The following is a 22,935-nucleotide window of genomic DNA, read 5'->3' on the forward strand; positions in this document are numbered from 1 at the left end:
TTTGCCAGATATTGTTTAAATTCGTCCAACTGACCTACTGTTCCTGACCAAATCAGGAACAGGTCGTCTATGTAACGACGATAGGACACCAGATATTGCGCCCAGGGGGAATTATGGATGTAGATGTTTTCCCAATTAGCCATATATAAATTGGCGTAGCTGGGCGCAAATCTGGTGCCCATCGCCGTTCCACTAATCTGAAGATAATAGTCATTGTTAAACCAGAAAAAGTTGGTCTCAAGGATAATCCTAATTCCCTCCAAAATAAAATGTAATTGTTTAGGGTCAAGGGTAGTGTCTTCTTCTAAGATGTTTTGTACTGATCTAATACCTAACTCTTTATCTATGATGGTATAGAGAGATGTTACATCTCCAGTTACTAATAGCCAATCTTTATTCCATTTGATCTGTACTGCAGTTTATTGTCTACGTAGATTTTTTACAACCACTACTGCAGAATTTTAATTTTCTGTGTAGGTTGTTCTATTCCAGCTAGCAAAAGCAGATTTTTTTTTAAAAAAATGATGACATAAAGTTAAATGAGCCATAAGTAAACAGTTTAATATACTACAGCAGGTAAAATGGTTTACTAGGAAAATATTAAAGAGGAGAACATTTCACAGTAATTTGCTTTTAAATCTGTTTTAATTTTCAGGCTAAAACTCTGAATTCTAGGGCCAACCACTGATAACACAGTCTGAGGTCTGACAGAACAGAAGTTTTTTTTTCTGTTTCATTCTTTACGTAGTGGTCTAATATAAACCTCTATTCTGTAATAACCAAAGAAAAGTCTATTTTACCATAATTAATTTTATATGATTGTAAGGTCATTCTATTATGCATTACATTGTCTGTTCCTTTATTGCATACTGCCTAAGGGGAAAGCTTGCAGACACTATTGTAGGAGCACTGATTGTGTGCTCCATCTGCAGTTCCTAGTTCATCCTTGGTTTCATTCTGCCTAAGGAAAAATACTTCCAAGAACATTAAAAGCATTTTTTTACAGAAAAATATTTACATTTTTTTCAATGTTCATTCCACCTAAATATTACGTTTTCATGTTATAAATAATTTCATATTCTTTCTTCAGAAATTTGTATTAAGCTTTTTTCTCTACAGGTCCTTCTCAAATGTATAACAGAATCAAAAGACCTACAAGGCACCCCTCATGGAATTATTTAAATCATTTTAAGATTTTTTTAAAGGGATAGTCTAGTCAAAATTAAACTTTCATTTTCATTCAGATTCAAATAGAGCATGCAATTTTAAGCAACTTTCTAATTTACTCCTATTAATTTATATTCGCTCTTTTGGTATCTTTATTTAAAAAAGCAAGAATGTAGGTGAAGGAGCCAGCCCATTTTTGGTTCAGCACATGGGCAGCATTTGCTGATTGGTGGCAACATTTAGACACCAATCAGCAAGCACTACCCAGATGCTGAACCAAAAATGGTACATCTACTAAGCTAAAATTAAGAAAATATGATAATAGGAGCAAATTAGAAAATTGCTTAAAATTGCATGCTCTATCTGAATCAGGAAAGTTTAATTTTGACTAGAGTATCCCTTTAAGGCGTAAGCAATCAAAGGTTCTACCGTTATCTATTACCTTGCTGGTCTATTTTTTGTATATCAATATGATTTAGAATTTGAGGTCTACAGTTATGTAAACTTACCATCTACAGGTTTCATTGCTTATTTGTAGACCATGCAGTAAAAAAGAATAGGCTTTAAAAGGGGCATAAAACCCCCAAATGTTTATTTTATGATTCAGATATTAACTTTCCAATTAACTTCTTATATCAAATTCAGTTCTCTTAGCATCCTTTGTTTATGAAGCAACAATGCACTAGTGGGAGCTAGCTGAACCCATTAGGTAAGACAATTAAAAAAAAGGAATATATATGTGCCTCCACGACTCATGAGCTAGCTCCCACTAGTGCATTGCTGCTCCTGAGCATACCAAGGTATGCGTTTCAGCAAAGGATACAAAAAATATGAAGAAGAATAGATAACTTGGGAAGTTGTTTAAGATTGCATGGTCTATTAGAATCATGAAAGTTTAATTTATATACCAATATTGCTTATGATCAGATGTTGTCCTCCAGACTCAGGTGTAGTCTATATGAACAGTTTTACATGTAGTGTCCAAAAATTCAAAAGCCAACTGAGAAGGAGCATTAATATCCCTCTCATTGCATATCTTTTTCATTAAAAAATTGTTAACATAATGATAGTCTGATTTGTTGCTTTCAGATAAAGGGGTTGTATGTTCCAATTGGGGACTCTGAGATCGCAGAAAGAATTAAAGCATAAAGGGAGATTGCACTAGTGATTTATCTTCACTTGTAATATCAGCAAAATGAAAAAGGCTCGCAAAAACACGATTGCGCTAGTGCAAAACCGCTTGTGCCTCACTCGTAATCTAGCGCTTATATTTAGCGATAACGTGATTATGGTGAGACTCTTAGAATTCACAGTACAGACTTCATTATAATCTCATTATAAATTGTATTTCCTCATTCTATAACAGAATTATGCACATAGGCCGGTGCAGATTTGCAGATTTGCAGAAACTGTACACTTACTGGATATCTGCCATTGTGCGTGTTCTTTTTTAAATGTCCACATATTAGTCACTTGAATCAGTAAGTTTTTAATTACTTATTGTATTAGTGAGAGCTAGTAAAATGTTCAACCATTTGATCTTTTAGTTACTATAAACTGATGATGTTTATACCATTTTAAAATCCAATTCACTTATATTATCAAATTTACTTCATACCCATGATATTGTATGAATAAGAGATACCTAGGTAGACATCTGGAGCACTACATGGCAGGAAATAGTGCTACCAGCTAGTGCTCTTGCAAATGGATAACATTCTTGCAAAACTGCTGCTATATAGTGCTCCACAAATGGGCCGGCTCCTAAGCATACATCCCTGCTTTTTAACAAAATATACCAAGACAACGAAGAATATTTGACAATAGAAGTAAATTAGAAAGAGGTTTAAAATTGCATGCTCTATCTGACTCATGAAAGAAAAATGTTGGGTTGGGTTTCATATCCCTTTAATTATTACCATAATATCCATATATTAATTATTTTAATAAGGTAAATATCACCCATGTATTCTTTCAGGTTAGTCTAACTTCATAATTTATTAACGTTTTTTTGGTCATATAAAAGGAATAAAATATAAAAGTAATAGTTATTATTATTGTTGATTTTATTAATATTATTATTATTAGTAGTAGTAGTATATTCCTTTTCATGGTTGCAGCTCTTTTATAAGTATAGAATCTAGGCCAATATTAATAGTAAAAACAGCTGTGGTTTATAAAAAATATTTAATGATGTAAAACTAAAAAGGTACTTTTAAAATATATATTTCATTACGTTATAGCCCTCATATAATTTTGTTGTATATATACATAAGAATGAAGACATGAGATTATTGTGTTTCCTAGTGTGCAGAACAATGTAAATTTACTCTGACATTTCAGACTCAATATAACCTCAACATGTGCAAACACAATATATAGCTTGAACAGGCAATTAGTTCTTGTTTTGTATTTGCATTTCACTCTGCTTATCAATAAAGTATAGCACAATTAGTTGTATGATAAGGGCTATAAATATAGGTTTATATAACTAAGCATGACGAAAAAGCATTTTTGCCTCAGTGGGCTACTGTAAAAATCATATACATAATATTGTTTCAGTAATCTGAAAACACATTTATAACACCATATTCAAATATGTATATGTAATGCCCAAGCATCCTGATTACAACTCATGTCCTCTCTGAAGAATAGATATAGAAGTTGATTAAATGAGATACTTTAAGAACAAATCCATATGTGTCATCTAACTTTACAATAAACAATGAATATATCATGTATTTCTTATGTGCAATGGTAAGTGTTTCACATTTTAAAAATGCAGTGTTTCATAAAACAAATTAGGTATTTGGATAGTAACTGGTGTCTATAATTAGTAGTAAGCAAAATATATTGAATAATCAATCAAAAGAGTGGAAGGTCTCAATTTTAACCCCATCCATATACAATATGATTGGTTAACTTGATTAAAAAGGCTACATTGGAATTTGTTTAAACATAGGAGTGAATCTTAACTCGAATGTGGATATTAAAAATAAGATGATATGTTCCTGTTGGTTGGAAAGTTTGATGAATTAAAATTTATAATTGTGGGTTTAAGTAATTAAGGAGGCATTTGCAATGGGGTAGCGGATAGTGTAAGGAGGTGTTGATGCAGATCAGGAGGGGATTTTTTTAAAAAAAATTAGGTTTGTGGTGGGGGTCTTTTAGTTGAGTTATTTTGGTGTTTGGAAGATATTACAGTGGGGAAAGGGTCACTTTTGTATTCAAATTATATCAGAATGAAAATCCAGTTAAATTTGGGTTGGTGCTCACAATATTTTAACATTTATTAAAATTTTGAACATGAATTATGGTTCATAGTTTTAGTTGAATATGTAACCAAAAAATGAAAAGTATCCAGCTAATTTAGAATCTATGAGTTACTAAAGCTTAGAAGAAATATTCTTTTCTTACAAACTGTTAAAGTATCACATATGAACAAATATAAAAACAACTGTAATCATTTGTATTGTTAGTATGTACTCGGTGATATATTACAATAAAAACATTTTTTATTAGTACCTAGAAACTGTTTTCATTTGTATTTATTGAATGGAAAAAATAATATGAAAGACATTTAGTAAAATAATCTTAATAGTAACCTAAAAAGTTTACATAATGCTTTATAAAAAGAACAAAGCTGAAAGGAGGTCATCTTATGCATAACTATTACTGTGATTTTGTAAGTTAGATCCTCGCTTCTGGTGTAACTTCACACTAAATGTATCAATATTGCAGGTTGACAAATAGAAAACCTGTCCGGCTCCAATCGCCACTTGTGTTGTAGCATCTTGTAGAAGAAATTAACATCACACAAGAGAGGTGATTTATCAGCAGGGAGGCTAAAGAAGCAGCTCACTTATGCAACCCTGCTCCGCATAGCCTCAACAACTGAGAATGCAGCTTAAAGGGACAGTCTACACCTTAGTTATCTTAATGTCTTACTTTAGAATAACCTACAAATATCCTCCTGCACCCTTTCTATATCTTGCAGCAGTAACATTAAAAAAGTTATTTTAAAATGAATATTTTTTCTAGTCACTTTTAAATGACTGACAAGCTCTGCCCACTGATGACATCACGGTCTGGGCTACATTAAAGGCTCCACTAGTTACAAAAGACTCACTAATTGGATTCAACAGACTATCAATGCTATTCAGCAGAGTGCATAGATGCAGCCCAGATTATGATGTAATCAGTGGGCAGAGCTTAAAAGACATTTTAAAGTGACCAGAAACAATAGTCATTTTAAAATAACTTTTAACTATTACTCCTGCATGACATAGAAAGGGTGCAGGAGGATATTTGCAGCTTAATCTAAAGTAAGACTTTAAAATTACAAAGGTGTAGACTATCCCTTTAATAAAACTTCCCCATTCTATGAGTGAGTTATTTAGGTAGATCATGTAATTTATACTGGGCTGGAGCTTAAAAAAAAGGGTGCAACTCTATAGGCAAACATTCTCACATATAATTATGTGTAGATTTTAAATAATAATCAAACACCTTGTAATTACAAGACATTTCTGTTGTCTTGATATAGAATAAAACATCAGCTAAGTGTAAACATTTTTTAAAAAAGATTTAAGAAAATACATAAACATATTGTGGTATAGAACAGAAATCACATACTGCATATTGGGCCAGATTACGAGTGGAGCTCTATTTAGCTAGCGTGCTAATTGTGCTAGAAGTGAACTTTTTGCGTGCATCGGGTTGAAAGTAAAACGTTATTGTGCACAAACAGCTTACTTCTACCTCAATTAGAATATTGTGTATGCCATAAACTATTCCCCCATAGAAGTCAATACAGAACACCCTACCCGCGAGCTAACCTGAACTCATGTTCTCATGTGTGCTAACCCGACATGAATATGTGAATATATTATATGTATATTTATGTGCCATAAAACAGGTTGAGATCTGTGCATATCCTAAAAGGGCTAATTAAGTAAAAATAGTTTGCTTAAAAAAATTGTTTAAAAATTCCTGTCAAGTATTTTAAAATCATTTTCAAAAATAAGCAAAGTTAGTTACAAAACCATGCTGTCTGGAAAAGTCTGATCCACCCCCCCCATTATCAGTGTTTAGACACAGGCATTGTATTTCAACTGAGTTCACAGCTTCTAGGCAAGCTCCAGCAGATAATACCTATGCACTTTTGCATTCTACCAAAACAACAATAGATATAGATACAGCCATAGAAGGAAATGTGTGGGGGGAGCTTTACAATTCGGAAACTAAAAAGAAAGGGTTAATGGTGACGCACTGCAGTATAAATGTGCAGGTAAGTAATTAAAGTACATATTATTATATTTTGTCTCTATCCCAACTTGTTTTATGTCCCTTTAAAGCCCTTTGGCTGCCTGAGAACTCATATCTTTTAGCACTTATAACTTTTGTGTGGATTTATTTTAATATAATTTAAGTAGATGTTATTATGAGTGTAACTGTACTTTGTAACGTATGTTAACCACAGCTCTGAGTACAAGCCAACCCAACAAGCATTAACCTGAATTGCGCTCAAGTGATAGCGTTTGCATTCAACTTGTAATACAAGCACAAATTAACCTGCGTTTGAATTATCGCGAAAAAACAATATCGCTTGTGCGCTGTTTGTACTCCATTCTGAAATTGTGTATTTAAATAAGGAGTTTTAGTTTTATGTGCATGAAAAGGGAATTTCAATATAACATTGATGCTGCAGTGTCAAATAGGGCATTTTGAGTTTACTATATTGAATGCATTTGATTGTAATGTTGAAAAGAATGGACTGCAATGTTTTATTTGGATATTAAGCTTTCTTCTAATTCAAAATCATATTATATCTAATAATAATAAATAATTATATTTTCTGTATCCATGTTATAATGTGTCATCACTACAACATTTTTCTTTTTCTTTTAAAGATGTTTGGTTTACATTTGTTCTACATTCTGCTTTAATAAGAACTTGTTGCGGTGGATTTATTTTTATATCATCCATTTTAATTAATTTTTCTTTAACCTTTGTGCCACTCACTACTCAGAAAAATGCACATTTATTATTTATGGTGTTAGGTGATTTATAAATATTGAGTGTTTTGTATTATAATTTCTTGCTTTGCTCCAGGGTAGCACTATTAAGTGTAACTTATCCATCAAATGCAAGGCCCCCAGCAGCTTGTCCTTTCATTTCAGTTTCTACAGCTGCAGCAGGTCTGAAAAGGTGAGCCTTTTCACTATTCATGTTATCAGAATGTGTCCCATATTTCTTTATGTGTTTGGTCCAGGGAGTATTTATTGCAGCATTTTGCCGTAATAGAATAAAGCTAAGGAAGCTTTGAAGCCTTTGTGTGTACCTTAGTTTAATAAAAAGAAAAGGTATTAGTCTGATCAGCCATCTGGTTACATATGTTTATTACTGTTATTCAAAAAGCATTAAAACATTTTGCAGTACCAGCTTAAAGTCTTAAATCTACATATGACATATATATAACAATTTGTATTTGTGTGTCTATATATATATGTGTGTGTGTATATACAGTATATATATATATATATAATACAACACACATAAAGTCCAGTACTCACTTACAAGCTCTCAGCTAGGATTAAGAGCAAAACTGGAAGAGTTAGTTACAACATTTGGCAAAATGGGACAAGCCCGAGTCCCTAATACAGCCACACAACTGCAGCCATGCACACACATGCAAGCTAATAATCAAACAAACAGGGAACAGGTCAGGGTTCACAGATTTATGTAATCTCCCTGGGCATAAGCAAAATCAGGAGAAAGGAATGCACAACCAGACTGGACCGGGTATTGTGCATTACTTTCTCCTGATTTTGTATATATATATATATACTGTATATGTGTGTGTGTGTGTGTGTATTTATATTGTTGTGTGTGTGTATATATATATATATATATTTATATTTATTTATTTATTCATTATATATATATATATATATATATATATATACACACACAATATATACACAAAAAAATCATTAAAATTATGGTGGAGAAAAAAATCGTAGATTAAAAGCCTCCATGTCTCAAAAGTAAATCAATACAAAAATTTTGTATAGGAATTTTAACTTTTTGGTAATAAACGTGATGTTTTATACTTGATCAAATCTGGTGAGTGCTGTGTCTACCTCCAGATTATCCACTGTGTATTTCACTGCACATTGCACCCGGCTGCTGTTTGGAGTTTAAGTGAGTGTACTTCTTCTGGATTAACAGATAGAGAAGCACACTCACAGGAACGAACAACCGGATCAATACTATTGTTAGCCTGTTCTATGGGGATTTACCACCTGGGTGCAGCTTCTTTTAGCCCAGTAATACTTTTCACAGAGTAGAACTTTCCTGTAGTATATCAGTCTGATCCCGCCTATTACGGTCAGTCCAGCGCTGAAATACCAGGCAATTCCTCTCTGAACAAGGAACACAGCAACCCCAGATGATCATTTCGGCCTTCATTGGGTCTCGTCAGTGAGGTGTAGCCATATTCCTCTAAGCACAATGAGCAAGGAGTCCACCTCTGGATTCCCCTTTTTCCCATAGAGAGACTAAATACACACAGAGAGAAGCACACAATTAACAGGAACGGTCAACCGGCTCAATACCATTGTTAGCCTGTTCAATGGCGATTTACCACCTGGGTGCCACATCTTTTAGCCCAGTAATGCTTTTCACAGAGTAGAACTTTCCTGTAGTATATCAATCTGATCCCGCCTATTACGGTCAGTCCAGTGCCGAAATACCAGGCAATTCCTCTCTGAACAAGGAACACAGCAACCCCAGATGATCATTTCGGCCTTCATTGGGCCTCGTCAGTGAGGTGTAGCCATATTGCTCTAAGCACACTGAGCAAGGAGTCCACCTCTGTATTCCCATTTTTCCCATAGGGAGACTAAATACACACAGAGAGAAGCACAGTCACAGGAACAGACAACTGGCTCAATACCATTGTTAGCCTGTTATATGGCGATTTACCACCTGGGTGCAGCTTCTTTTAGCCCAGTAATGTTTTTCACAGAGTAGAACTTTCATGTAGTATATCAGTCTGATCCCGCCTATTACGGTCAGTCCTGCGCTGAAATACCAGGCAATTCCTCTCTGAACAAGGAACACAGCAACCCCAGACAATCATTTCGGCCTTCATTGGGCCTCGTCAGTGAGGTGTAGCCATATTCCTCTAAGCACTCTGAACAAGGAGTCCGCCTCTAGTCCATGTCTGGATTTGGCCTAAGGTCTTCTTCCAGGCGGGTCCATCATCTTGTATCTTCACTTGGAATGAAGGCAGCACGAAGCGGAGGTGTGGAGCTGTCTTCCCTGATGCGTGGATCCTCAGAGGCGGTCATCAACGGCGGCGGTCCTCGGTGGCGGCGGTCCTCTTCATCCGATATCCATCGTACACTGAAGATTGAATGCAAGCTACCGCATTCAAATTGGGGTACCTTGCATTTCTATTGGCTAAAATTTTAAAATCAACCAATAGGATAAGAGCTACTGAAATAAATATTGGGTAACTTTCATTCAATCTTCAGTGTGTGATGGACGATCGCATGAAGAGGAGCCTCCATGCCGCCGAGGACCTCCGCCGTTAAGGACTGCTGCTAAGGATCCGTGCATCGGGGAAGCCAGCTCCGCACTGCCTTCGCTCCAGATGAAGATAGAAGATGATGGAGTCGCCTAGAAGAATACCTTCTCCACCGAACTTAAGGAACGGTGAATACCTATTTGGGGCTTAGTTTTAGGATTTTTTTATTTTTGGAGTTTTTTTTATTTTTAAGATTAGGGATTTATTGGGCTTGAAAAAGAGCTTTTTATTTTTTGTATTTTAATTGTAATTTAGTAGTAATTGGGGTTAATTTAATGTGTGTTAGGTTAGGGGGCTTAGTAATTAAATTAGTAATTTGCGTTGTGGGGGGGTTTGTGGTATAGGGGTTAATATATTAATTACATTTATTGCGATGTGGTGGTTTGGCGGTTTAGGGGTTAATAGGTTAAACAGGTTTATTGCGATGTGGGGGGTTGGTGGTTTAGGGGTTAACATTTTAATTATGTTATTTTGGATTAGGGGTTTATTTCTTTATTTTTTTGCAATGTGGGGGTTGGTGGTTTAGGTGTTTGTTAATGCTTCATGCGGGGGGCTAGTTTTTTTTGTTATACTTCGTGCGAACGGTTACGTGTTTTTATTTTCTCGCGGGTGGTTACGTGTTTTTTAGTTATTTCGTGCGGGCGGTTGCGTTTTTTTTTTTAATGCTTAGGGTTTGCCTATGCTGCATCCAGCTGGATTCCGAAAATGTCAGGGTGGTGAAAGAATCCAGGTGGATTATTTTTGCTGCACACGCAGCCAACATTCTTCTTACTGCCTCACGCAGCCAACATTCCTGGCAAAAGATGCGTTACAAACACGATTATATTATAGATGTTATTTTGAGTGTAACTTTACTTTGTAATGTATTTCTTATGTGTGTTGTGCAACTTTTTTGTTTCACAAAACAGTTAATCAGAGCTCTAAGGTTGCGCTAATTCAGTGTTCATTAACTTTAATAGCGCTCAAGCTGCTGTGTTTACTTTCAACTCGTAATACGAAACTACTCCTGACACGCTACTCATAATATTGTACAAAACAACACATACAATGTCTGGCACTCTCTTGCAATCACACACACAGCTAGATTTAAAGAAAGATGAATTAGTTACAAAATTTGGCCAAATGGTGATAGGCCCAGGAACATGCACATCAAGGTCTCTTCCGCCCTGGATCCCTAACCTACAGCCACAACATGTATGCTTTCAACCAAACACACTGAGATACAAACAAGGGTGACACATTTGCCCCATCATATGCAAATGTATATCTTGGATGGTGGGATGGTCCCAAATGGATGCAGATAGCAAAGAAACCCCTATAAGAACATAATCAAGGTAAGAGATTAATTGATGACATTTTGTTGATCTGGGAAGGCAAAGAATGTGAGGCTTCACAATTTGTGGAGTGGATCAATACTCATGGGTACAATCCTGCATTCACCTCAGAGTTCAATATAGGTTGCATCAATTTTTTGGATGTAATTATGATTGGTAGCTCTAGTGGCAAGACTATTACTAATGTGTGGGAATCCTATTTCAGGAAATAAACAGTTACTTGCAAAGAACTGTCACAACAGGCATGTTCCGCATGCAGTGGCAAAGGGCCACTTTGATTGTGTGAAGCGTTTTTGCTCAGTAGATAAACTGTATCAGGATCTTTTACTCACAAATCGCTTACAATACCATGGCTATTTATCTAATGTAATTAAAAGATATAGGAATTAAGTGGATTTGCTAGATAGTAGACAGCTGTTACAAGATAAAACTAAAAACCACTGATTTCAAGGGGGTCCCGTTTTTGATAGACTATTATTGTTATTATTCTTTATTTATAAAGTGCCGACAGATTCCGCAGCACTGCCCATGGGTACAAGGATAACAGTACAATGGAGAAACAATACGATAAAAAAACAATATTTTTACAGAAAAATACAGGGGGAATTGAGGGCCCTATTCCCGTGGGAACTTACAATATATTGAACAATATATTGAACAGTATGACCAAGTATGTAAAATTATATGAAAACACTTTTCTATCCCAGTTGCTGACCACAAACGAGTTAAGGTGGTTGACAAAGGTATGAGGTGCTCATATAGGAGAGGCAGGTCCCTTGATAATATTTTATCACCTTATTTATTGAGATCGGTTTCTCAAGAACAAAGTTCTTGGATAAGGTTCAAAGGTATGTATAGATGTGTCCATAGTAGATGTCAAGCTTGTAAATATGTGGAGGTTTCATCCATCTTTTCTTCTGTGGTCACAGGTATTACATATCCTATTCAGAGATATTTGAACTGTCTTCTACCTATGTGATTTATTTATTCACATGTGTGGAATGCAGACTTCAATACGTAGGTCTCACAACCCGTGATATAAAATCACTTATCAGGGAACATCTTTCTACTATTGGTATTGGCACCTGTACCACTCTTGTTCAACATTTTGCTAAAAAACACAACAAAAGAGATACCACTTTTAGGTAAAATGCTATTGAGCAAGTAGTCAGACCAAAAGAGGTGGTGACAAAGAAAAACTTTTTAACAAACAAGAAATCTTTTGGATATCGAAAATACACACTAGGGTGCCAACAGGTTTGAACTCTGAATATGACCTTATTAATTATTGGTAATAGTTCTGAGTAGCTATTGAGGCCTATCCAATTACCATCTCTATATATATTATTGTGAATATATAATTTGTAAAATATATTTTCATGCATAGCTCTTTGGATCCTGTACTATAGGAGTTTAACTTGTGCCTTATCCTTGATTCTATTAGTGTGGTAATGTGTAAATATTTTTTTAAATATGACTGTATTTTTGCATTTTTCTATCTAAAAGGGCTGATAAATACTTTGCTCCCATTATGACAGTAAGATTAGTTTCTGTGAGATACACGTCCCTTTTTAACATATGTTTGTGATGTCATGATTCATTATCCAATCGGTAATGTTTTAATTCTTTTAAAAGTGCAAGAGACTATAGCATGGATAAGCCATGATTATAGCGTCTGCCAAAACGCGTAGTCTTATTTACAGCTTGTCCTCGATTTATATTTGAACTTTGCTGATGTCGAAATAAAATGTTTTATTTATGAAGCTCGCTTATGGACCTCTCCTTTGTTTTAATATTTAATTGCAATCACAAAAAAGTAATTATTTGTTAACACATTTTCTTATTACACTGTAAGTAAAACATAGATAACTACAGGGTTTATTCCATTCTTTCAAAAACAACAAATCCTGATATAAAATTAACAGTATCTTACACATTTTTTTAACATTTTTTTTTCCAATCATTAAGAAAATCTTTTCTTATTTGGTGAAATTTTTATCTAAAATCAAGAAGAACACTGCAGGAAATTATTTTCCATAAGCAAAAAGTGTCCGAAATTATATTGATATTATATTTTATCATCTTCTATCAGGAGTTTAACAGGTCTCATATTGTAAATCGTAAAACTGATAAGTGACAAGTTTTAATAAATCTATATTCTTATAAACATGAAAAAAGGAGTCTGTGCTTATTTCAGAGTGTATTGCTCATGTGCAAGATATTAGAATTATTTCATATCAACTTGGAATATTTGCAAACACGTTAAAAAGGCAAGTTTTGAACCTAATTATGTTGCACTATTGAATTTGCTGTATCCATTTTGTTATCAATGTTTAATTACTAATTTGTGATAAGGTTGATTGGGATCACCAAAGTCAATGCTGTTTATGCGTCATATAGGTGATTTTTCTGATATCCAATCTTTTTCCAATAAGAAAATGGTGGTATCGTTTACATTGTAATCAATATGATGTAAAAAAAGATGTGTCAGTTGCCTAAAACATGATTGACAAGATTGTATTTGACTTGTACATGTTTAAACCATTCAGAATGGTTCAATATATAGTTAAAATAAGTGTCATAGCAGCAATGTATTACTGGGCTATAGATAAACACACCTGGTGAACCAATGACAAAAGGCATATTTGCATAGCCACCAGTCATGTTTAGCTATTTCCCAGTAATGCATTTTTGCTCAAAGCTGAATATAAATATGTGTTTAACCTCTTTGCAGGTTTTAAACACATAGTAATACATGAGCAATAATAAAATGTTTATACACATTAGAGCATTTTCTTTTTGTACTTCTAATTCCCTTCAAATTAAGTATGGGATACTGAACCCAATGTTTTTCTTTCGTGATTCAAATAGAGCATGTAATTTTAAGCAACTTTCTAATTTACTCTTATTATCAAACTTTCTTCATTCTTTTGGTATGTTTATTTGAAAAGCAAGAATGTAAGTTTAGATGCCGGCCCATTTTTGGTGAACAACCTGGGTTGTCCTTGCTGATTGGACAGCACCAATAAACAAGTGCTGTCCATGGTCTAAACCAAAAATTTGCTGGCTCCTTAGCTTCTTTTTCAAATTAAGATAGCAAGAGAATGAAGAAAAATTGATAATAGAAGTAAATTAGAAAGTTGCTTAAAATTGCATGCTCTATCTGAATCGTGAAAGAAAAAAATTGGGTTCAGTATCCCTTTAACTAAAGTTTTGCCAGAATTTTATAATTTTTTTATACTACATATAATTACTTTACTAGAACAAAGAAGTTAAAGAAGTTTTACAAAGTAGTGCTGATGTAATGCAAGGCACCAATTAGTGGCCAGATTATAAGAGGTAAATACCAGGTTTATGAAGTCAGACTGGAAAAATCGTAAATAGCGCGCTGAGGTCTCAGGTGTTGGAAAAATAAAAGCATGCAAAGGGCTTTAACTTAGAGATACAGACATACAGATGTCAAAATATGTATATTTATGTATATAGTGAATTGATGTCCTTTGCAGTCAAGTAGCTGAAAACATGTAAAAGCATATTTATGCCATATTCATATTTAATAAAAGTGTTATACTGTGTTGTTAATTCAAATATTTCACATTGAAATGTTCTTCATGTGGGGAAATATGTTCTTAGTATTTAAAAATATATATTCCTATTTATATCTGTTTATATCTATACCTTTTTTTTTTTATATATATATATATATATATATATATATACATATAGAAATTTGACCAAAATACCATCAAATATACATAGAAATATGTAGTTAAGAATAAATAGAACATATTCTTCTATGTGAAGAATATTGGAATGTAAAATATTAATACTTCATGTCAAATGTAAAATATTAATACTCCATGTCAGGTTAGTTTCAGACTTGAGAAAATGTGATCAATTTGCACGACTTGTTGGTGCTATTTTTTTTATCAACTTTTTACTCCATTGAAGTCTATAGGGGATATTTATCAAGCCGTAAACCTGAAATACGCTGGAATGCCGCAGCGTAATTGTGGCGAGCTTGATTCGACCTAGTTATCAAAGCCTACAGACCGGCAAAAGTTGAAATCTGTGACTTAACATACAATCCAACTGTCACAATCTGACACAGATCGATGCTTACGTCATTACAGATGTTCAGAATACACATTCGGCACTATTTGACACTTCTTAAAAGTTATCAAATAGTTAACCAGTACGCTCACGGCTATTCCAGCCCAGCGTACCTGGTTTTCAATCCGCCACCCTGGAGGCTGCGGATGCCTTAGGAATTAATGGGAGTCTGAAAGCAGCGAAAGCTTATGTTCGGTTCTGCCAGAACTTCAAAAACTGTAAGTGGATCATCGGGGGTTAGTGTTAGGTTTATTTAAGGGTTTTTTGGGTCGGTTTTATTTTTAGAGTAGGGTCTGGGCAGTAAAAGAGCTAAATGCCCTTTTAAAGGCAATGCCCATCCAAATGCCCATTTCAGGGCAATGGGGAGCTTAGGTTTTTTAGATAGGGTTTTTATTTAAGGGGGTTGGTTGTGTGGGTGGTGGGTTTTACTGTTGGGGGTATTTGTATTTATTTTTACAGGTAAAAGAGCTGATTTCTTTGGGGCAATGCCCCACAAAAGGCCCTTTTAAGGGCCATTGGTAGTTTATTGTAGGCTAGGGTTTTTTATTTTGGGGGGGATTTTTTATTTTGATAGGGCTATTAGATTGGGTGTAATTCTTTTTAATTTTTGATACTGTGTTTTTTTATTTTTTGGAGCCTAATGTTTTTTATTTTTTGTAATTTAGTGTTTTTTATTTTTTGTAACTTAGCAGGGTTTTTTGTAATTTAGTCATTTTTAATTGTAGATTAAAATAAGTTGAGTAGGGTTAGGTTTTTAAATATGTAATATAGTTAATTTAATTGGTAGTTTAATGTAATTTTAGTATAATAGTTAGGGTAGGTTAATTAATAGTTTAATATAGTTTAATTTAATTTTAGTATAATAGTTAGGGTCGGGTTAATTAATAGTTTAATATAGTTTAATTTAATTCTACAGGTAAGTTTAAATTTATTATAAGATAGGGATGTTGTAAATTTTAATGTAAAGTTAGCGAGTTGTTAGGTTAAGGGGTTAATAGCTTAATTTAGTTTATGGCGATGTGGGGGGCTGGCGGTTTAGGGGTTAATATGTTTAGTAAGTGGTAGAAATGTGGGAGGCCAGGGGTTTAGGGGTTAATACAATTATTTAGTTGCGGTGGGGTCCGGAGTGGCAGAATGGGGGTTAATACTTTTATTTAGTTGCGGTGTGGTCCGGGAGTGGCGGAATGGGGGTTAATACTTTTATTTAGTTGCGGTGGGGTCCGGGAGCAGCGGATAGGGGTTAATAACTTTATTAAAGTTGCGGCGGGGACCGGGAGCGGTGGGATAGGGGTTAAACATTTTAGTATAGTGGCAGTGTTTAAAAAGTCTAATAGCAGCGAGATCAATGACTGCTAGTTAACAACAGTCCGCTGCTCATCGCACCCGTACTTGGTGCGCGGCTTTTTGCCGGCTTTTTTAATAAATATGGAGATCGTATTCAGGTCCACGGCCGCGATGTTCGGCGATGTAAGGCGAGCGTATTTGTGCCAGTCAAATGCACGGCTTGATAGATAGGCCTGTATGGTGAATACATTAACACAGTCGCAAAATTTTAACTTGGGCCTTTTGCATGCGTTTGGTTAGTGCCCGAGTAAAAACTTTTTATTTTCAACTTTTGATATTCATGTTACCCAACGCGCGCAAAAAGCCGAAGTCTTGCGTACTTAGAGCGTGAGCAGGATCATTAAATAGTATCCCACGTATAATCTAGTCCTAGATTGGTAACTGCTAGATCTATATTTTATATATATATATACAGTGGGGCAAAAAAGTATTTAGTCAGCCACCAATTGTGCAAGTTCTCCCACTTAAGAAGATGAGAGAGGCCTGTAATTTTCATCATAGGTATACCTCAACTATGAGAGACAAAATGTGGAAACAAATCCAGACAATCACATTGTCTGATTTGGAAATAATTTATTTGCAAATTATGGTGGAAAATAAGTATTTGGTCAATATGAAAAGTTAATCTCAATACTTTGTTATATAGCCTTTGTTGGCAATGACAGAGGTCAAACGTTTTCTGTAAGTCTTCACAAGGTTTTCACACACTGTTGCTGGTATGTTGGCCCATTCCTGCATGCAGATCTCCTCTGGAGCACTGATGTTTTGGGGCTGTCGCCGGGCAGCACGGACTTTCAACTCCCTCCAAAGGTTTTCTATGGTGTTGAGATCTGGAGTCTGGCTAGGCCACTCCAGGACCTTGAAATGCTTCTTACGAAGCCACTCCTTCGTTGCCCGGGTGGTGTGTTTGGGATTATTGTCATGCTGAAAGACCCAGCCACGTTTCATCTTCAATGCCCTTGCTGATGGAAGGAGGTTTGCACTTAAAATCTTACGATACATGGCCCCATTCATTCTTTCATGTACACGGATCAGTCGTCCTGTTCCCTTTGCAGAGAAACAGCCCCAAAGCACGATGTTGCCACCCCCATGCTTCACAGTAGGTATGGTGTTCTTTGGTTGCAACTCAGCATTCTCCCTCCTCCAAACACAACGAGTTGTGTTTCTACCAAACAGTTCTACTTTGGTTTCATCTGACCATATGACATTCTCCCAATCCACTTCTGGATCATCCAAATGCTCTCTAGCATACTTCAGACGGGCCCGGACATGTACTGGCTTAAGCAGGGGGACACGTCTGGCACTGCAGGATCTGAGTCCCTGGCGACGTAGTGTGTTACTGATGGTAGCCTTTGTTACGTTGGTCCCAGCTCTCTGCAGGTCATTCACTAGGCCCCCCATGTGGTTCTGGGATGTTTGCTCACCGTTCTTGTGATCATTTTGACCCAACGGGGTGAGATCATGCGTGGAGCCCCAGATAAAGGGAAATTATCAGTGGTCTTGTATGTCTTCCATTTTCTAATTATTGCTCCCACAGTTGATTTCTTCACACCAAGCTGCTTGCCTATTGCAGATTCAGTCTTCCCAGCCTGGTGCAGGTCTACAATTTTGTTTCTGGTGTCCTTCAACAGCTCTTTGGTCTTCACCATAGTGGAGTTTGGAGTGTGACTGAGGTTGTGGACAGGTGTCTTTTATACTGATAACAAGTTCAAACAGGTGCCATTAATACAGGTAATGAGTGGAGGACAGAAGAGCCTCTTAAAAAAGAAGATACATGTCTGTGAGAGCCACAAATCATGCTTGTTTGTAGGTGACCAAATACTTAATTTCCACCATAATATGCAAATAAATTCTTTCCAAATCAGACAATGCGATTGTCTGACTTTGTTTCCACATTTTGTCTCTCATAGTTGAGGTTTACCTATGATGAAAATTACAGGCCTCTCTCTTCTTCTTAAGTGGGAGAACTTGCACAATTGGTGGCTGACTAAATACTTTTTTGCCCCACTGTATATGTATATATATATATATATATATATATATATATATATATATATACTGCATATAACAACAAGAAAAACTTGGCCTCACTGGTATTTTCAAACACAATTTTACTGTGACTGTGTAACGTTTTGAGGATAATGTATCCCCTTCCTCAGAGGTTTTGGATACATTATACCCGAAACGTTACACGGTCACAGTAAAATTGTGTTAGAAAATACCAGTGAGTGCAAGTTTTTCTTGTTGTTGTAAATATTTACTAGCAACCTGGCAGATGTTATGAAGGTGAGAGTGCACATCCTTGCTACTTTATATATATAGTATATATATATATATATATATATATATATAAATACTTTCCAGAACCCTAAAATTATTCGGTTCTAGACTTATACTGTATACTATTGATAAAAGAAAGAAAAATAATAAGAATCTGAAATCTCTAATTGGCAGGCTTACTCTAAGCTGTCATACAAACCATTCATGGCAGTTCATACTGCCCGCACAGTTTAAATTAACATTAATATGACAGTAACACATGCAGAGCAGTTTATTAAGCTGTTTAATTTTGGCTTAGAGGAAAGTTCTACTTCACAATAATGAGTCAAAATATAATAACGCTGACAAATCACATATATTTTCTAGAATTGTTAAATGATTCATTTTTCTTAAACTGTGTCTCATTTGATCAAACAGATCTGTTTAAAAACACTAAGCAACCTTTAAAAATACTCAATATGCAGTGAAGGCTACATTTTATGAAGTTGTAAAATAAACTAAGGCCAACTACAGCCTGTTCGTTAAGCAAATAGTTGTTGTCTTTACCCTGAATTGTTTTGTTTTACAAAGGATGGACTGATTTATATGACTACAGGTTTTTATCTAGGCATACAAACAATAGGCACAAGAAAGAAAATCAGAAAAGTAATTACATAGTAACACAAAAGCATAATGTAGTTCACGATGACAAACATAACAATAATACAGTTCTCTAAATTATTTGTGTCTCAAAATTGAAGCATAAATAGTAGCTTTGGCAACTAATATTGATATAACATGCCTTTCCTCCTGTAATCCTTCCAAAAGGAATATAGGAGACCTCACCAAATGGAATGATCATTTGATAACATTTTGAATATGGGGGGAGCTAACCCAGGTGAGGTCCATAGGAGACCATTCTTGGACCTCTAACACATGAGCAGTAATTGTAACACAAGGAGGTATCAATGTGAAGAGACCAATCTTCGGTCCCGAATAACAACCTTATTTTTTAAACTATTTTAGGAAGCTCTTATTTTATAATTACTTTAATTTTAAGATAAGTATAATAAAATTATTAATTGATAAAAGTAGATGGGATATATAATGGTAATAACATTTTATAATAGCTAGTGTTAAAATAAAGCTATGAATAGCATAATATTAATAGGTAATAACACTGGCACGAAAAAATACCTTTTTTTCCCATTTTTTATAATATACTAAACACTCAGTGAAACCAAGATAAGAAGGAGACTACTAATTATAAAACTATGTATCTTATTTATTAATGCAGGGCATCTCTACAACACATCTCTTAGAGCTAAAATAAGACTTTACAACATAAAATAAATAGACGGATGGAGAAATGTCCTGTGGGTTAACATTACATTTAAATTAAACCAAAGAGGGAGGGTTAAGATTATGATTAAGAGGGCAATGAAATAGGAGTATCAGCTAGATAAGAGATATCGTTTGAAGTACCATAAATCTGAATATAAAGAAGATAAGAAATAAATTATACATCAGAATTTATAGACTAAAAAGGATGATGTAAGCTCATAAAATATGTAAAATATTAACTGAACTTGGAGTAAAACAACTAGGGGTCGATCCGATAAAAATCGTCGCCCGCAAAAGTCGGCGACGCTAATATTTGCGTGGGTTTGGTATCCTATATACGGCATAACCTAGAAGTTACGCGCGTATATTTCTGCCGTCGCCCATAGTTTTTTGGGCCATAAGCAGGTATACCAAACCCGCGCAATTTGGTATCCAATATACAGCGTAAGGACTTACGTGGCGAAAATGGAGAAATCTTACTCCATTTTCACCTCGCCACAAAAAGCAGCCGTAAGAAGCCTTACGCTGACTATTGGAGCCCCGTAACTCCCTAAACTGGCTGCTAAAATAAACCTAACACCTAACGCATGCGCAATGTCTATCTCCCTGTCAACCGCGATCTGCTAAAATAAACCTAACACCTAACGCATGCGCAATGTCTAGCTCCCTGTCAACCGCGATCTGCTAAAATAAACCTAACACCTAACTCATGCGCAATGTCTATCTCCCTGTCAACCGCGATCCCCCGCCGCAATCCCTAATAAAGTATTTAACCCCTAAACCGCCGCCATCTACATAAACTAACCCCCTACTGTGAGCCCCTAAAACCGCCACCATCTAACTGATCTATCCCCTAATGTGAACCCCTAAAACCACCACCATCTAACTGATCTATCCCCTAATGTGAACCCCTTACACCGCCGCCATCTATATTAAAATTATTAACCCCTAATTTAATCTACCTACCCTGCCGCCAGCTATATTATCTATATTAACCCTAAGTATATTATAGTTATATAGTTATTACATTATATATATTAACTATATTAACCCTAATTATATTAGGGTTAATATAGTTAATATAGTTACTATAGTATTTATATTAACTATATTAACTCTATCTAACCCTAACACCCCTAACTAAATTCTTATTAAATAAATCTAATTCATATTATAAACTAAAATATTCCTATTTAAATCTAAATACTTACCTATAAAATAAACCCTAAGATAGCTACAATATAATTAATAATCACATTATAGCTATGTTAGGATTTATATTTATTTTACAGGTAAATTGTTAATTATTTTAACTAGGTATAATAGCTATTAAATAGTTATTACCTATTTAATAGCTACCTAGTTAAAATAATTACCCAATTACCTGTAAAATAAATCCTAACCTAAGTTACAAATACACCTACACTATCAATAAATTAAATAAACTACAAATATCTATCTAAAAATACAATTAAATAAACTAAACTAAATTACAAAAAAACAAACACTAAATTACAAAAAATAAAAAAAAGATTTTTAAGCTAATTACACCTATTCTAAGCCCCCTAATAAAATAATAAAGCCCCCCAAAATAAAAAAATTCCCTACCCTATTCTAAATTAAAAAAAGTTCAAAGCTCTTTTACCTTACCAGCCCTTAAAAGGGCCTTTTGTGGGGGCATGCCCCAAAGAAAACTGCTCTTTTGCCTGCAAAAAAAAACACAATACCACCCCCCAACATTACAACCCACCACCCACATACCCCTAATCTAACCCAAACCCCCTTTAAATAAACCTAACACTACCCCCCTGAAGATCTCCCTACCTTGTCTTCACCACACCGGGTCGAACTCCTCATCCGATCCGGGCGATGTGTTCCAGCAAGCGGCAGTGAAGTCTTCTTCCATCCGGACGATGTGTTCCAGCAAGCGGCAGAGAGTCTTCTTCCATCGGCGATGTGTTCCAGCAAGCGGCAGAGAGTCTTCTTCCATCGGCGATGTCTTCAAGCAAATCGGCATCTTCAATCTTCTTCCTTCGCTCCTCCGCCGCAGAGCATCCTTCCGGCACGACGACTTACCGACGAATGAGGTTCCTTTAAATGACGTCATCCAAGATGGCGTCCGTCAAATTCCGATCGGAATTCGACGGTCGCCATCTTGGATGAAGTCATTTAAAGGAACCTCATGCGTCAGGAAGTCGTCGTGCCGGAAGGATGCTCCACGGCGGAGGAGCGAAGGAAGAAGATTGAAGATGCCGATTTGCTTGAAGACATCGCCGATGGAAGAAGACTCTCTGCCGCTTGCTTCAAGACATCGCTCGGATGGAAGAAGACTTCACTGCCGCTTGCTGGAATACATCGCACGGATCGGATGAGGAGTTCTGCCCGGTGTGGTGAAGACAAGGTAGGGAGATCTTCAGGGGGGTAGTGTTAGGTTTATTTAAGGGGGGTTTGGGTTAGATTAGGGGTATGTGGGTGGTGGGTTGTAATGTTGGGGGGTGGTATTGTGTGGGTTTTTTTGCAGGCAAAAGAGCAGTTTTCTTTGGGGCATGCCCCCACAAAAGGCCCTTTTAAGGGCTGGTAAGGTAAAAGAGCTTTGAACTTTTTTTAATTTAGAATAGGGTAGGGAATTTTTTTATTTTGGGGGGTTTTATTATTTTATTAGGGGGCTTAGAATAGGTGTAATTAGCTTAAAAATCTTGTAATCTTTTTTTATTTTTTGTAATTTAGTGTTTTTTTTTTTTTTTGTAATTTAGTTTAGTTTATTTAATTGTATTTTTA

Source organism: Bombina bombina, chromosome 4, assembly GCF_027579735.1.
Source record: "Bombina bombina isolate aBomBom1 chromosome 4, aBomBom1.pri, whole genome shotgun sequence".
NCBI lineage: Eukaryota > Metazoa > Chordata > Amphibia > Anura > Bombinatoridae > Bombina > Bombina bombina.